We start from the raw sequence: 18,132 nt of genomic DNA, 5'->3' as shown, positions 1-18,132 counted from the left end.
CTCAACCACTTGCTTAACCACACAGGAAAAATTAGCAATGAAGCGGCGGTAAAAATTAGCAAAGCCCAAAAACTTCTGAAGACTCTTCACAGATGTAGGTTGAGTCCAATCATAAATGGCCTGAACTTTAACAGGGTCCATTTCAATTGTTGAAGGGGAAAAAATGAAGCCCAAAAAGGAAATTTTCTGAACTCCAAAGAGGCATTTAGACCCCTTCACAAATAACTCATTAGCACGAAGGAACTGAAATACCATCCTGACCTGCTTCACATGAGACTCCCAATCATCCGAAAAGACCAAAATATCATCCAAATATACAATCATGAATTTATCCAGATAATTCCGGAAGATATCGTGCATAAAGGACTGAAACACAGAAGGAGCATTAGAAAGCCCGAATGGCATCACCAGGTACTCAAAATGGCCCTCGGGCGTATTAAATGCTGTTTTCCATTCATCGCCCTGTTTAATACGAATAAGATTATACGCCCCTCGAAGGTCAATCTTGGTAAACCAACTAGCCCCCTTAATCCGAGCAAACAAATCAGACAGCAAAGGCAAAGGGTACTGAAATTTGACCGTGATCTTATTGAGAAGGCGATAATCTATACAGGGTCTCAGGGAGCCATCCTTCTTGGCAACAAAAAAGTACCTTGCTCCCAACAGTGACGAAGACGGGCGAATATGCCCTTTCTCCAAGGACTCCTTTACATAACTCCGCATAGCGGCATGTTCTGGCACAGACAGATTGAAATGTCGGCCCTTAGGGAACTTACTACCAGGAATCAAATTAATAGCACAATCACAGTCCCTATGAGGAGGTAGGGCACTGGACTTGGGCTCATCAAATTCATCCTGGTAATCCGACAAAAACTCAGGGACTTCAGAAGGAGTGGAAGAAGAAATTGACATCAAAGGAACATCACTATGTATCCCTTGACAACCCCAACTAGACACAGACATTGATTTCCAATCCAGTACTGGATTATGAACCTGTAACCATGGAAAACCCAACACAACAACATCATGCAAATTATGTAACACCAAAAAGCGAATATTTTCCTGATGTGCGGGAGCCATGTACATGGCCAACTGAGTCCAGTACTGAGGTTTATTCTTGGCCAATGGCATAGCATCAATCCCCTTTAAGGGAATAGGGCTCTGCAAAGGCTCCAAGGAAAAACCACAGCGCCTGGCAAACTCCAAGTCCATTAAGTTCAGGGCAGCGCCAGAATCCACAAATGCCATAACAGAGTAGGACGACAATGAGCAAATCAGGGTAATAGACAAGAGAAATTTAGGCTGTACAGTACTAATGGTGACAGACCTAGCGAACCTCTTAGTGTGCTTAGGACAATCAGAAATAGCATGAGTGGAGTCACCACAGTAAAAACACAGGCCATTCTGACGTCTGAGTTCTTGCCGTTCAGCTCTGGTCAAAGTCCTATCACATTGCATAGGCTCAGGCCTCCGCTCAGAGGACACTGACATATGGTGCACAACTTTGCACTCGCGCAGGCGCCGATCAATCTGAATGGCCAAATACATTGATTCATTCAGACCAGCAGGCATGGGGAACCCCACCATAACATCTTTAAGGGCTTCAGAAAGACCCTTTCTGAAAATTGCTGCCAGGGCATACTCATTCCATTGTGTAAGCACAGACCACTTTCTAAACTTCTGGCAATATACTTCTGCTGCTTCCTGACCCTGACATAGAGCCAGCAAGGTCTTTTCTGCCTGATCCACAGAATTAGGCTCATCATACAGCAATCCGAGCGCTTGAAAAAATGCATCTACATTATGCAATGCAGGATTTCCTGGCTCAAGGGAGAAAGTCCAGTCCTGCGGGTCGCCACGCAGCAAAGAAATAATAATCTTCACCTGCTGAATGGGGTCACCAGAGGAACGGGGTTTCAAAGCAAAAAACAATCTGCAATTATTTATGAAATTCAAAAATTTAGATCTATCCCCAGAAAACAAATCAGGAATAGGAATTCTAGGCTCTAACATCGGATTCTGGACAACATAATCTTGGATACTTTGTACCCTTGCAGTGAGTTGATCCACACGAGAGGATAAACCCTGAACCTCCATATCAGCACCTGAGCCCTGAACCACCCAGGGGTTAAGGGGAAAAGAAAGACAAAACAAGCTGCAAAGAAAAAAAAATTGACTCAGAACTTCTGTTATCCCTCTTTTGAGATGCATTAACACTTTGTGGGCCAGCTGTACTGTTATGACCTGGTGGTTAGGAGCACCCTGGAATGACCTGATGGTTAAAACAAAAACCTGAGACAAGCTCTGAGGAGGTGGTAACTCTACTGAACGCAATCCCTAATCCTAACAGCAACACTAGAAATAGCCGTGGAGCGTTCCTAACTCTCCCTAGACGCCTTGTCACAGCCTAAGAACTAACTACCCCTGAAGAAAGAAATAGAAAACTACCTTGCCTCAGAGAAATTCCCCAAAGGAAAGGTAGCCCCCCACAAATATTGACTGTGAGTTAACAGGGAAGTGACAAACACAGGAATGAAAACAGATTTTAGCAAAGGAGGCCGAATCTTCTCTAGATAGACAGAAAATAGGAAAGGGAACTGTGCGGTTAGTATTAAAAACTACAAAATCCACGCAGAGTGTGCAAAAAGACCTCCACACCGACTCACGGTGTGGAGGGGCAACTCTGCACCCCCAGAGCTTCCAGCTAGCAAGGAAATATCATAATGGCAAGCTGGACAAGAAACATAGCATGTGCTGAGAAATACACTCAAACACAAATGACCAACAAATGAACTAGCAGGAACTTAGCTTCTGCTGGAGTAGACAGGTCATCTGAGAAATCCAAGAGAGATCTGAACCAGTACTGAGACATTGACAGCTGGCATGAACTAACGACCAGAGCAGAGTTAAATAGGAAAGCCAGCAGAAACAATAAGTGAGGGCAGCTGAGAAAGCCAACCTCAAAGATCAGCAGTTCCACTCAAAGCCACCAGAGGGTGTCCAAGGACAGAACTCGCCAAAGTATCATTCACGGCCACAGGAGGGAGCCCAAGAACGGAATTCACAACACTATACCACCTTACACGGGGACAAAGAGGAAGGTCCAGGTGAAAGTGCAGGTTCCTTCATCAGGTGGGGGGCATACTCGTTGGCGACGTCTGTTATGATTTTCCCAATGGCAGGGAAATCAAAATAACAACGGACTAGCTCTCGGGTGATGGGAACTAAAGTGACCGTGACCTGAACCTGACACGACACTGGAAGTAGCCGGGGAGTGTTTCCTACGATGCCCTAGACACCACGCGCCAGCCGGAGATCTAACTACCCCTATCAGAGGAATATACAGACCTGCCTTACCTCCAGAGATGAACCCCAAAAGGAGATAGCAGCCCCCCACAGATATTGACGGTGAGTCAAGAGGAAAAGACATACGTAGGATGAACAGCAGATTTAGCACAGTGAGGTCCGCTTACTAGATAGCAGAAGTACAGGAAAGAGTCACTTCACGGTCAACTTCAAAACACTACTCAAAAACACCATCCTGAAATTACTTTAAAACTCCAGTGACAACTCATGCCACTGGAGTGGCAATTTCAGTCCACGAGAGCTTCCAGCTACAGAGAGTCACATTGCAAATAGCTGGACAAAAATAGCATTAACTAGAAACAAAATTCAACTTAGCTGAACAGGATCTTGAGGCAGGAGAATGCAACAGAATGCTACTGATACATTGTTGGCCGGCATCGGACCAGCAGCCAAGCAGCCTTAAATAGGAAACTCCCCTAATGGGTGTCAACAGGTGATCAAGGATAGAAGAAGGCAAATAAGTGGCACTACCATAAAACACCATCGGGGGAGCCCACAAACAGAATTCACAACAGTACCCCCCCCTTAAGGAGGGGGCACCGAACCCTCACCAGAACCACCAGGGCGATCTGGATGAGCACTATGAAATGCACGAACCAAATCAGGAGCATGAACATCAGATGCTGTCACCCAAGAATTATCCTCCTGACCATAGCCTTTCCACTTAACCAGATACTGAAGTTTCCGTCTGGAAACACGGGAGTCCAAGATCTTTTCCACCACATACTCCAACTCACCCTCAACCAGCACAGGAGCAGGAGGATCAGCAGACGGAACAACCGGCACCTCATACCTCCGCAACAATGACCGATGAAAAACATTATGAATAGTAAAAGATGCTGGGAGGTCCAAACGAAAGGACACAGGATTGAGAACCTCCAGAATCCTATAAGGGCCGATAAACCGAGGCTTAAACTTAGGAGACGAGACCTTCATAGGAACAAATCGAGAAGACAACCAAACCAGGTCCCCAACACAAAGACGAGGACCGACACGCCGATGACGATTAGTGAACTGTTGAGTCTTCTCCTGGGACAACTTCAGATTGTCCACAACCTGTCCCCAAATCTGATGCATTCTATCAACCACAGCATCTACTCCAGGACAATCCGAAGACTCCAATTGACCGGACGAAAAGCGAGGGTGAAACCCTGAATTACAAAAAAATTGAGAAACCAAAGTGGCAGAACTGGCCCGATTGTTAAGGGCAAACTCTGCCAATGGCAAAAAATCAAGCCAATCGTCCTGATCAGCGGACACAAAACACCTCAAGTAAGTCTCCAAGGTCTGATTAGTACGCTCAGTCTGGCCATTAGTCTGAGGATGGAATGCAGACGAAAAAGACAAGTCGATGCCCATCCTGGCACAGAACGCCCGCCAAAACCTAGACACAAACTGAGTACCCCTGTCAGACACTATATTCTCAGGAATACCATGCAAACGCACAACATTCTGAAAAAATAGAGGGACCAGCTCAGAGGAGGAGGGCAATTTGGGCAAAGGTACCAAGTGAACCATCTTGGAAAAACGGTCACACACCACCCAGATGACGGACATCCTACGAGAAACAGGAAGGTCAGAAATAAAGTCCATAGAGATGTGCGTCCAAGGCCTCTTAGGAATAGGCAAGGGCAACAACAACCCGCTGGCCCGGGAACAGCAGGGCTTAGCCCGAGCACAAACATCACAAGACTGCACAAAAATACGTACATCTCGAGACAAGGAAGGCCACCAGAAGGACCTAGACACCAGATCCCTGGTGCCAAAAATTCCAGGATGACCTGCCAACGCGGAAGAGTGAACCTCCAAAATAACTCTACTGGTCCAGTCATCAGGGACAAACAGTCTACCAGGCGGACAGCGATCAGGCCTATCCACCTGAAACTCCTGCAAAGAGCGCCGCAGGTCAGGGGAGACAGCTGACAATATCACCCCATCCTTCAGGATGCCAGTAGGTTCGGAATCACCAGGCGAGTCAGGCTCAAAACTCCTAGAGAGGGCATCCGCCCTCACATTCTTAGACCCAGGCAGATATGAAACCACAAAGTTAAATTGAGAGAAAAACAACGACCAGCGCGCCTGTCTAGGATTCAGACGCCTGGCTGACTCAAGATAAATTAGATTTTTGTGGTCAGTCAAGACCACCACCTGGTGTCTAGCACCCTCAAGCCAATGACGCCACTCCTCAAATGCCCACTTCATGGCCAAGAGCTCCCGATTTCCAACATCATAATTTCGCTCAGCGGGCGAAAACTTTCGAGAGAAAAACGCACATGGTCTCATCACTGAGCAGTCAGGACCTTTCTGCGACAAAACTGCACCTGCTCCGATCTCGGAAGCATCTACTTCAACCTGGAACGGGAGCGAAACATCAGGCTGGCGCAACACAGGAGCAGAAGAAAAGCGGCGCTTAAGCTCCCGAAAGGCCTCCACAGCCGCAGAGGACCAATTAGCAACATCAGCACCCTTCTTGGTCAAATCAGTCAAAGGTTTAGCAATGGCAGAAAAACCCGCTATGAATCGGCGATAGAAATTAGCAAATCCCAAGAATTTCTGAAGACTCTTTAGAGAAGTAGGTTGTATCCAATCACAAATAGCCTGAACCTTAACAGGGTCCATCTCCATAGATGAAGGGGAAAAAATATATCCCAAAAAGGAAATTCTCTGAACCCCAAAAATACACTTTGAGCCCTTCACAAATAGAGAATTAGCTCGTAAAACCTGAAAGAAAAACTCTCCTGACCTGTTGAACATGAGATTCCCAGTCCTCCGAAAAAATCAAAATATCATCCAAATACACAATCATAAATTTATCCAGATATTCACGGAAAATATCGTGCATAAAGGACTGAAAAACGGAAGGGGCATTCGCGAGACCGAAAGGCATTACCAAATACTCAAAATGGCCTTCAGGCGTATTAAATGCGGTCTTCCACTCATCCCCCTGCTTAATCCGCACCAAATTATACGCACCACGTAGATCGATCTTAGTGAACCACTTCGCCCCCTTTATGCGAGCAAAAAGATCAGTCAGTAAAGGTAACGGGTACTGGTATTTAACTGTAATCTTATTCAGAAGTCGATAGTCGATACAAGGTCTCAATGAACCATCCTTTTTACCCACAAAGAAAAACCCTGCCCCCAGTGGAGACAAAGAGGGGCAAATATGACCCTTTTCCAAAGATTCTTTGATATACTCCCGCATAGCAGTATGTTCAGGTACAGACAAATTAAACAAGCGACCCTTAGGAAATTTACTACCGGGAATCAACTCAATAGCGCAGTCACACTCTCTGTGAGGGGGGAGAGAATCAGTTTTAGGCTCCTGAAAGACATCATAAAAATCTGACAGAAATGCTGGGATCTCAGAGGGAGTAGATGAAGAAATGGGAACCAAAGGTGCATCCCCATGAATCCCCCGACATCCCCAGCTCAGCACAGACATTGATCTCCAGTCCAAGACTGGATTATGAATTTGTAACCATGGTAATCCAAGTACTAATACGTCATGTAGATTATATAACACAAGGAAACAAATAATCTCCTGATGGTCTGGGGAAAGATGCATAGTCACTTGTGTCCAATATTGTGGTTTATTGCTAGTCAAAGGTGTAGAATCAATACCCTTTAAGGGAATAGAAACCTCCAGAGGCTCTAAATCAAACCCACAACGCTTGGCAAAGGACCAATCCATGAGACTCAGAGCGGCGCCAGAATCCACATAAGCATCCACAGTAACAGATGATAAAGTACAAATCAATGTCACGGACAAAAGAAATTTAGACTGCAAGGTACCCATAGAAAAAGATTTATCAACCTTTTTATCAACCTTCTTTATGCGTTTAGAGCATGCTGATATAACATGAGCTGGATCTCCACAATAGAAGCACAACCCATTTTTGCGCCTGTAATTCTGTCGTTCGCCTCTAGACAATACACTATCGCATTGCATATGCTCTGGTGCCTTTTCAGAGGTCACCGCCAAATGATGCACAGGTTTTTGCTCAGAAGATACCGCCATATGGTGCACAGGTTTTTGCTCAGAAGATACCGCCATATGGTGCACAGGTTTTTGCTCAAAAGATACCGCCATATGGTGCACAGATTTTTGCTCAGAAGATACCGCCATATGGTGCACAGATTTGCGCTCCCGTAAACGCCGATCAATCTGGATAGCCAATTTCATGGCATCATTCAGACCTGTAGGCACAGGGAACCCCACCATGACATCCTTCACGGCATCAGAGAGACCTTCTCTGAAATTAGCTGCTAGAGCGCACTCATTCCATTTAGTAAGCACCGACCATTTACGAAATTTTTGGCAGTATATCTCAGCTTCATCTTGCCCTTGGGAAAGAGCTATCAAGGCTTTCTCAGCCAAAATCTCTAAATTAGGTTCTTCATAAAGCAACCCCAAAGCCAGAAAAAACGCATCTACATTTAATAACGCAGGATCCCCTGGCGACAATGCAAATGCCCAACTTTGTGGGTCACCCCGCAATAGAGAAATAACAATTTTAACCTGTTGCGCAGGATCACCAGCAGAGTGAGATTTCAGAGACAAAAACAATTTACAATTCTCTCTGAAATTCAAAAAACGGGATCTGTCTCCGGTAAAAAATTCAGGCAAAGGGATCTTAGGTTCAGACATTGGAGCACGTATAACAAAATCTTGTAAGTTCTGGACCTTTGTAGCCAGGTTATTCAGACCTGCAACCAAACTCTGTGGATCCATGATTCAAACAGGTGTAACCAAAGCCATTCAGAGATTAAGAGGAGAGGAAAAAAAAAAAGGCTGAAGACTGCAGTTTAAGCAAGGAGTACAAATAAGCACTAAGGTGCACTTTCCAAACACAGAAGGAAAAAAAACCTTTTCATATCCTTTCCTGTTTTAGCGCATAGTTTTAACACATGTGGGCCGGCCAAACTGTTATGATTTTCCCAATGGCAGGGAAATCAAAATAACAACGGACTAGCTCTCGGGTGATGGGAACTAAAGTGACCGTGACCTGAACCTGACACGACACTGGAAGTAGCCGGGGAGTGTTTCCTACGATGCCCTAGACACCACGCGCCAGCCGGAGATCTAACTACCCCTATCAGAGGAATATACAGACCTGCCTTACCTCCAGAGATGAACCCCAAAAGGAGATAGCAGCCCCCCACAGATATTGACGGTGAGTCAAGAGGAAAAGACATACGTAGGATGAACAGCAGATTTAGCACAGTGAGGTCCGCTTACTAGATAGCAGAAGTACAGGAAAGAGTCACTTCACGGTCAACTTCAAAACACTACTCAAAAACACCATCCTGAAATTACTTTAAAACTCCAGTGACAACTCATGCCACTGGAGTGGCAATTTCAGTCCACGAGAGCTTCCAGCTACAGAGAGTCACATTGCAAATAGCTGGACAAAAATAGCATTAACTAGAAACAAAATTCAACTTAGCTGAACAGGATCTTGAGGCAGGAGAATGCAACAGAATGCTACTGATACATTGTTGGCCGGCATCGGACCAGCAGCCAAGCAGCCTTAAATAGGAAACTCCCCTAATGGGTGTCAACAGGTGATCAAGGATAGAAGAAGGCAAATAAGTGGCACTACCATAAAACACCACCGGGGGAGCCCACAAACAGAATTCACAACAGACGTCACTGGCACAGGGCCCCTCATAGTATGCAAAAGTGTCGCTGCCGGTAGGAGGCGCCCCCACCGTGCAAACACACCACCGTACTGTGAGGGACCCTGTGCCAGTGCCAATGCGAACGAGTGGGCCCCCCCTGCTTGCTCAGGATCACAGCACTTGCAAAGTTTAAATACTTACCTCTCCCTGCTCCACCGCCGTGATGTAGTCCACGTTTCCTGGGCCCACTAAAAACTTGAACCAGCCCTACCCCCCACAACTTTAGCCAAATGACCCCCAATTTCCAATGCCTAACTATTGTTATAAAGTAAATTAATATTGACAAGCTTCAGTAACAAGAATGGATGTTTTTGCCATTAAAATGGGCACTGTAGGTGTTTTCCTGGCCTCCACTCACTGCCAACTATGCTTCCCCATTGACTTGCATTGGGTTTCATGTTTCGGTCGATCCCGACTTTTCGCGATAATCGGCCGATTTCACTCGACTCGACTTTTGACATAGTCGGGTTTCGCAAAACCCGACTCGACCCCAAAAAAGTAAAAGTCGCTCAACCCTAATCAAGACCAAAGTCAGCGCAACTATCTTGTAGGATGCTAGTGGAGTGCCCCCACTGCCGCAGGGCCGAGGGGTACCCGGTACCGGGCCTCTGAGTCTCTGCTCTGGGGTTGTCACGGTGGCTAGACCCGGTCCGTGACCGTGCTGAGGGGCGTCCAGTGAAGGGTGTAGATGGTGGTGATGATGTGGTGCAGTGCCGGTCGCAGTAAATAACGAGGACACCAGGTTGCAGTCTCTTTACCTCTTTACTGAAGGCTTCAGGATCCTCAGTCCAGAATACGGTTAACCGGGCTGTGAGAGTCCGGCTGGTCCGATGGCACCTCCAGAGTTCCCTTTGCAGGTGGAAATCTGTGCCTACCTTCTAGCGCTTGTGTGTTGTGGTCCTCCCCTGCTGTGCTTACAGGATAGTCCCCACAACTGTTGTGTCTGTTTCTGAAGTTCCCTCACAACTCGATTAAGATGTTCTGCTTCGTCCCCCAGATGATATGGCTAGGACGCACCCGTATGACGGGTAGGCTCGGAGTTCTTCCGGGACCCTAGAGTCGCCCCCTCCTATTGTTGCCCCCTATGTCTTCTTAGGTGATTTGGGTGAGACAGCCCGCCTATAACTGACTGTCCTGCCATAGGTTTGAAGTATTGCTTGGAGCCTAGTACTTCCTCGGCATTCCGGCCACCGGCTGCGCGCCTCAGTAGGGTGTTGCCTCGTCTTACAGCACGACTCCTACTGGTGTTTCTCCTTGTTGAGTTGATCTCGTTTCTCACTCAGCACAACAAACCTCACTTCTTGTCCTTTCTTAGGGTACCGCCGCTATGTCGTGCAGGCGCGGTCCCATAACGTTCTCTCTGTTCGCTAGGCCTCTGTCAGGATCCCACCCCTGACAGGGACCCCCCTGAATCTTCCCCTGCAACACCCTCTGCCACAGGATGTTGCCTGGTTCCAACCCATCAGCTTTCTAACTAACTTCCTATCTAACCCCCAGTTTTACCAGACTGTGATGAGTGGCCTAATACATAGCGCTCTTAGCTCCCCCTGGAGGCCAGACTGTGAAGTGTATTGGTGTCTGTGATACCTCGTCAGGTGAACTCCTTCAGTGCCATCAGATGTACCATAGCCCCCTTTAGTGGCAGAGCATCAGTACTGCAATGACCAGGACTCTGGGGCGCTGCACTAGCAGGTGCGTAGGATGTAGTGACACACAGGATGAAGAGCAAGGGTTAACAGGTTCATTGTATGCAGAAAAGGTAATGGTACAAGCAGGGGGGTAAGGGATGTGATTAGAGGATAAGGAAGTCAAATGCAATAGAATATAAGAGGTTAACTTATCAGTCTCTGTGCTCGGGCGGCGCAAGATGTCTCCGATCCGTTTCTGCAGATGAACGATGCACATTTTCCTTGCGACGACGAATCCTTCCGGTTTTTCGGCACGTGATCTCCTGATCCATGTGCATGGTGGTGTAGAGGTGATGGTCGGCGGTAAGAGAAGAAGAAGCATAAAATTCAGTAGGCAAGGCCACAGTAGCAGCGCACAGTCCAGCAAACACAGCCACAGGCATAGGCCGTTCCTTAGCAGGCATGCAGGATGGGACTAAGCTGTGCCTCTGCGATGATGAGCAGAGCCAATGCGCATACTCTATTCTGGTCAGTACCCGATGCGGAAGTCTCTCTGGGCTGAGGGTAAGATGTGTCGGCAGTCTGGCTAGCTGGGGTATAGGCACACCTAGTGGGCGTGGGTCTGTGGAGAGGGAGTCAACCGCCTCACTACTCACAAGCTCATTCCCTGCCAAGTGTCCCGTATTCCCGCTCAAACTAGTATAAAACCCACCCCCATCAGTCAGGTGTCCTGAACTGCTCCGGTCAGCAATCTCTTCCCCCTGAAACACTGGTGACAGACCCAATGGTTCCAGCTCAGATACGCAGGAGAGACCGCTAGCTTGGCTCTCTTCCCTAGAGTCTACCAAGAAATGTTAGAGCACTACATGTTTCCCTCTGCCAACAAGCTTTTTGAAGATGGAAATTTCATTCTCCTGCAGGACTTGGCACCTGTCCATGCTGCCAAAAGTACCAATACCTGGTTTAAAAATAACAGTATCACTGTGCTTGATTGGCCAGCAAACTTGCCTGACCTTAACCCCATAGAAAATCTATAGGGTATTGTCAAGATGAAGATGAGAGACACCAGACCCAACAATGCAGACGAGCTGAAGGCTGCTATCACAGCAACCTGGGCTTCCATAACATCTCAGTAGTGCCACAGGCTGATCGCCTCCAAGCCACGCCACATTGCTGCAGTATTGATGCAAAAGGAGCCACGACCAAGTACTGAGTGCATTTACTGAACATACATTTCAGTAGGCCAACATTTTGGAATTTAAAATCTTTTTTACTCTTTATTCTAATTTACTGAGATAATGACTTTGGGGTTTTCATTGGCTGTAAACCATAATCATCAACATTAACAGAAATAAACACTTGATAAACATCACTCTGTTTGTCATGACTCTATATAATATATGAGTTTCACTTTTTGTGTTGAAGAACTGAAATAAATAAACTTGTTGATGATATTCTAATTTTGTGAGAAGCAACTATATCTAGTGTTGAGCATTCCGATACCGCAAGTATCGGGTATCGGCCGATACTTGCGGTATTGGAATTCCGATACCGAGATCCGATACTTTTGTGGTATCGGGAATCGGTATCGGATCCATATTACTGTATAAAATAAAGAATTAAAATAAAAAATATTAATATACTCACCTCTCCAGAGGCCCCTGGACATCACCGCTGGTAACCGGCAGCCTTCTTTGCTTAAAATGAGCGCGTTTAGGGCCTTCCATGACATCACGGCTTCTGATTGGTCGCGTGCCGCTTATGTGACCGCCACGCGACCAATCACAAGCCGTGACGTCATTCTCAGGTCCTAAATTCCGAATTCTAGGAATTTAGGACCTGAGAATGACGTCACGGCTTGTGATTGGTCGCGTGGCGGTCACATGAGCGGCACGCGACCAATCAGAAGCCGTGACGTCATGGAAGGCCCTAAACGCGCTCATTTTAAGCAAAGAAGGCTGCCGGTTATCAGCGGTGATGTCCAGGGGCCTCCGGAGAGGTGAGTATATTAATATTTTTTATTTTAATTCTTTATTTTATACAGTAATATGGATCCGATACCGATTCCCGATACCATTGATGACGTTTTATTTTTTTGGCGGGGGACGGTGCAGCAGTTGGATGACTTCATGGTGACACTAAACAATAATAATTTCAATATCAAATTGACATATAGGTATGACGACTCAAAAATTGACTTTTTAGACATTAGTTTGGAGGTGGATTCATCATCCACTATCCAGACTGATGTCTACCGTAAAAAAACTTCAGTAAACACCTTAATGCATGCTAAATCTGCACACAGTTCAGCTACGGTGAGGGCCGTCCCGGTTGGACAGTTCTTGAGGGTTAGACGGATTTGCTCGACAGACCAAAAATTTCAAAACCAAGCCATGGATCTTAGGGATAGATTCAGACAAAGAGGGTACAGTCAGAGATCCATTAGGAATGGGTATAATAGAGCAAGGTCGGTGTCTAGGGATTCGTTGCTGTACCAGAAAAATAAGAGGGCCAAGCAGGATGACAAAATACGGTTTATTTCGGTATTTAACCACGAGTGGGATAATATTCGGGCCATATTAACAAAACACTGGTCGGTTTTGGGCACAGAACCATCTCTGGAGCATTTTTTGACAGATAGACCACTAATGACCCCACGTAGATCTAAAAATCTTAAGGATCTACTTATAAAAAGTCATTATATAGCACCAAGGGTAAATTATTTTGGATGTACTAAACCAAAGCAAGGCTTCTTCAAATGTGGCCATTGTATGGCTTGCGCTAATGCTCTCCAGACCACTAAATTTAGCTCAGTGGATAGCAGAGAATTTTCAATTAGGGAATACATTTCCTGTAGCACGAGCAATGTAATTTACTATGCTACATGCAGTTGTCCTTTGATTTATATAGGTCTAACTTCACGAGAGCTACGAGTACGCGTAAGAGAACACGTAAGGGACATTAGTTCAGCAAGGACAGTGGAGGATCTGTCGACCCTTAAGACCATCCCGAAGCATTTCAGGATGGTCCACAATTTCAATCCCAAAGATTTTTTAGTTAGAGGTATTGATGTGGTACATGCTGGGATTAGAGGGGGTAATATCAAAAAACTTCTGGCACAACGGGAATTAAAATGGATTGTGACCTTGGGAACAACGAAACCAGCAGGACTTAATGAGGCTCTGTATTTTAGTTGTTTTCTGTAGTTTAACTTCTTATGGTAGAAAACTCCGTCTATCCCCAAAATAATTCTCCTCAGACCTGTTTTTAAATCGCTTGTGTGAGTTTGTTGGTTTTTAACTGTTTATGTATTTGTGATGTATTATAGATAGGTTCCTTGAGGAGATATGGACATTATACTGAACTTCCTGTGACCATCAGTCCCACAGAAAAGGAAAAGAACATCATGAAACAAGATCACAGTGCCCTCTGCATATTTGAATTTTTCCCCTGGTTAATGTATTTATGCGTGTACTTTAGATATACTTGATTTACTGACTTTTTGTGTTATATATTGAGGGTGTCCGGGTTAAAACCTCCTTTGTGGATGTGGGTACACTTAATCTGCAGGTGTTGTAGTATCAGAGACTCCGGTTTCGTTATCCTGTCTTTCCGCTGTGGTGCGCGTGCGCTGTTCAGCTGTCACTGCTCACCCCACCTCCGCCCGGCGCCGTCTGGCGACGTGCGTGACCGGGATTCTATGCCCGTTCATGCATGCTGCTGGATATGTCCGGGCGAGGGTGGGTTAATCGGGACGGTGGCCGGTGCATGCGCCACTTATACACAGCGTGAATACAATTAAGTCACATGATGCCCATGTGATCAGTCTCCATGGAGATTTAAGGTCCTTTCTCGCCTACACCACACTTCCCCTTGAGAAAGCGGGTGCTGACAGCGGCGAAACGCGCGTCGGGGTGCGTGCAGTGGCCCCCTCAACTTCTAGGTGAGACATGCTGCTTTCTGTGGTTTTTATGCAGCTAAGCAATGGTTTGCTAAAATAACACTTTATATAGCTGCTGGCGTTCACCCTCCTATGCTGTATGGGATGGAACTACTACATGATTTAGTGCTAGGAGTTGGTGTCTGTTAGAACTACAGGAGCATGTGGTTCTCATCTTATCATGCTGAGCATAGATGCTATTACTTATGAGGGCCTAGGCATATCTGGTGTCTTTAAATTTAAGCACTTTCATTACTGTGTTTGTGTGTGTTTTTATCCTTTTGCATTTGTTTAATAAATTTTCTAAACCATTTTATACAATTTAAAAAGCTTCCGCGATTTTTTCTCCATTGTTTTGACTAGTTGTATGCGGAAGTATATTTATATGGGAAGTGACCTACTAGTGGTCACACTATGAATCTGGATTATGCTATGCTAAGATACTGAGAGATTAGTTTGGAAATATATGGAGGAGAAAGGTTATGGATGGCTTTGTAGGTTAGTGTTAGTAGTTTAAACTGGATACGCTGGGAATTTGGAATCCAGTGAAGGGATTGGCAAAGAGAGGAAACAGAAGTGTAGGGAGGAGAGAGATTAATTAGTTGGGCAGCAGAGTTAAGGACGGACTGGAGGGGTGCGAGAGTGTTAGAAGGTAGTCCACAGAGGAGGATGTTGCAGTAGTCGAGGCGGGAGATGATTAGGGCATGCACAAGCATTTTGGTAGAGTGAGGGTTGAGGAAAGGACGGATTCTGGAGGCGACAGGAGGTGGCGAGAGCTTGGATGTGTGGTTTGAAGGACATGGCAGAGTCCAGGGTTACTCCGAGGCAGCGGATTTTGGGGACAGGGGAAAGTGTGATTTAATTTATTTTGATAGATCAGGTAGGGAAGTTATGTGAGATGGAGGAAAGATAATTAGTTCAGATTTGTCCACATTGAGCTTGAGGAAGCAAGAGAAGAAGAAGGAGGATATGGCTGACAGACACTCTGGGATTCTGGAAAGCAGAGAGGTGACATCTGGACCAGAGAGGTAGATCTGAGTGCCATCAACATATAGATGGTACTGGAAGCCATAGGACCTTATGAGTTGTCCCAGGCCGAATGTATAGATTGAGAAAAGTAAGGGCCTAAGGACAGAGCCTTGAGGGACACCAACACTAAGGGGGCGAGATGAAGAGGTAGTATGGGATTTGGACACACTAAATGTGCGGTCCGTAAGGTATGAGGAGATCCAAGATAGGGCGAGGTCTTTGACCCCAAAGGAAGAGAGGATCTGTAGTAGGAGGCAGTGGTCAACTGTGTCAAAGGCAGAGGACAGGTATCGAAGGAAGAGTTTAGAGAATTGTCTGTTAGCTTTGGCTGTAAGTTGTTAATAATCTTGGTCAGGGCAGTCTCAGTGGAACGGTGGGGATGGAAACCAGATTGTAGGTTGTCGAAGAGAGAGTTAGATGCAAAGTGAGTGGAAAGTTCAGCATGGACATGCTGCTCAAGGAACAAAGATATGGGGCGATAGCTGGACATAGCGCTTGGGTCAAGGGATGGCTTTTTGAGGATAGGTGTGATTGTGGCATGTTTGAAAGCAGTGGGGAAGGTACCAGAAGTTAGATATAGGTTGAAAAGATGGGTTAGGGATGGGATTAGTGTGGTGGTGAGGTTGGGGAGCAGGTGGGATGGGATGGGGGCAAGTGCACAAGTGGTGAGGTGTGATTTGGAGAGAAGATGAGCAAGCTCCCCTTCAGTGATTTTGGAGAGGGAAGTTATGGGGTTTGGGCATCGGTCTGGTATACAAAGGGGTTGTGGTGGTTTGACGACAAAAATTTGCCTTGTTTGGTCGATCTTACTTTTGAAGTGCGTGGCAAAGTCCTCAGCAACGATTAGGGAAGTCAGAGAGGGCAGGGGTGGGTGGAGGAGGGAGTTAAAAGTGTTGAACAACTGGGGTTGTAGGATAAGGAAGATATGAGGGTTGGGAAGTAGGCCTGTTTAGCAGAGGTGAGAGCTGATTTGAATGCGAGTGTTGCTTGTTTGAGGGCAGTGAAATCATCTTGTGAATGTGTTTTCTTCCAATGTCGTTCAGCAATTCTGGATATTTGCCGAGGCTTTTTAGTGATATTATTGTGCCAGGGTTGTCTATTGGTTTGTCACACTCTGCTATGCATAACAGTGGTGACTATGTCAATAGCTGATGCAAGAGAGGCATTGTAGAAAGCAGTGGCAGTGTCTGTGTAATGGAGTGAGGATATGGATGTTAGTGGTAGGATAGAGTCAGAGAGCATGTGGGTGTCTAGGTGTGCGAGGTTCCTGCGTGGGTGCGCATGTTGCTGGACATGGGTGACAGGTGAGGAGGACAGGGATGAGAAAGTGAGTAAATGGTGGTCAGATAGAGGGAGAGGGGAGGTTGCGAAGTTAGATAGGGAGCAGAGACGGGTGAAGACAAGGTCTAATGTATGTCCGTCTGTGTGGGTGGCTGAGGAGAACCACTGAGTAAGTCCAAAGGATGAAGTAAGGGACAGGAGTTTTGAGGCTGCTGACTGGTGGGTGTCAATGGGGATGTTGAAATCACCCATGATGATGGCAGAAATGTCAGCAGAGAGAAAGTGAAGGAGTCAGGTGGAGAATTGGTCAATAAAGGCAGTGGTCATGCCTGGAGGTCGCTATATGATGGCCATTTGGATGTTGTAGGGGGAGTAGATGCGGACAGTGTGGACTTCAAAAGAAGGGAGGATAAGGGAAGGTAGAGGTGGGATTGGGTTAAAAGTACAGTTGGAAGAAAGGAGAAGGCCCACTCCTCCACCATGTTTATTGCCAGGGCGAGGAGTGTGGGTGAAGTGGAGGCCACCGTAACATAGTGCAGCGGGGGAGGCTGTGTCAGAGGATGTCAGCCATGTTTCGGTGATGCCCAGAAAGAAAAGATTACGAGAGGTAAAGAGGTCGTGAATCACATAGAGTTTATTGCAGATTGAGCTGGCATTCCATAGTGATCCAGAGAGAGGGTGCAGGGCAGTGGGCGTCATGGGCAGGGATTTGAGGTGGGCAAGATTTTGGGTGTTTATATTGGGTTGGGAGCTATAGGAGGGGATAGTCATGGGAGGTATGAGCTGTGAGGGTCCAGGATTGGGAGATATGTCTCCAGCAGTGAGGAGAAGCAGAGAGACAGAGCAGGTGGGAGAAGGAGAGTGGGCGGCTTGTTTTGTGTTTTATTAGGATAAATCTGAGGTTGAGGAGCAGGTCAGCAGAGGAGGTCAGATGGGGAGGCAAGAAGGAAGGAGACATTATTACTTTGTTAGAGGGAGCTGGGGTTTGGGGATAGCGAAGGAGGCTGAAGAGTAATGGAGCCAAAACTGTTAGAGCGTATGTCAGCATGATGAGAGTAAGTGTAGTGGAAAGGGAAAGAAATTTAGTACATTTATTAACAGTGGTTAGTCTTACCTTCTGTTCACTTCTGGCTCATTTCTGGCATATTTCTGCTGTCATATTTGCTGTTATCCTTCTAGAGACATCCTTCTAGAGTCAGAACA

At 46.3% G+C, this 18,132-nt stretch overlaps 1 protein-coding gene across 2 annotated transcripts in view; it reads left to right on the top strand.

Moving 5' to 3' along the window:
• The window catches only part of LOC143808684 (cytochrome P450 2C8-like), a 189,763-nt gene that overhangs the window by 95,679 nt on the left and 75,952 nt on the right, over positions 1-18,132 (top strand). The gene's annotated exons all lie outside the window — the stretch shown is intronic.

Source organism: Ranitomeya variabilis, chromosome 2 (assembly GCF_051348905.1).
Source record: "Ranitomeya variabilis isolate aRanVar5 chromosome 2, aRanVar5.hap1, whole genome shotgun sequence".
NCBI classification, from domain to species: domain Eukaryota; kingdom Metazoa; phylum Chordata; class Amphibia; order Anura; family Dendrobatidae; genus Ranitomeya; species Ranitomeya variabilis.
The sequence above is the reverse complement of the archived record's forward strand: the minus strand, read 5'-3'. Positions and strand labels throughout refer to the sequence as shown.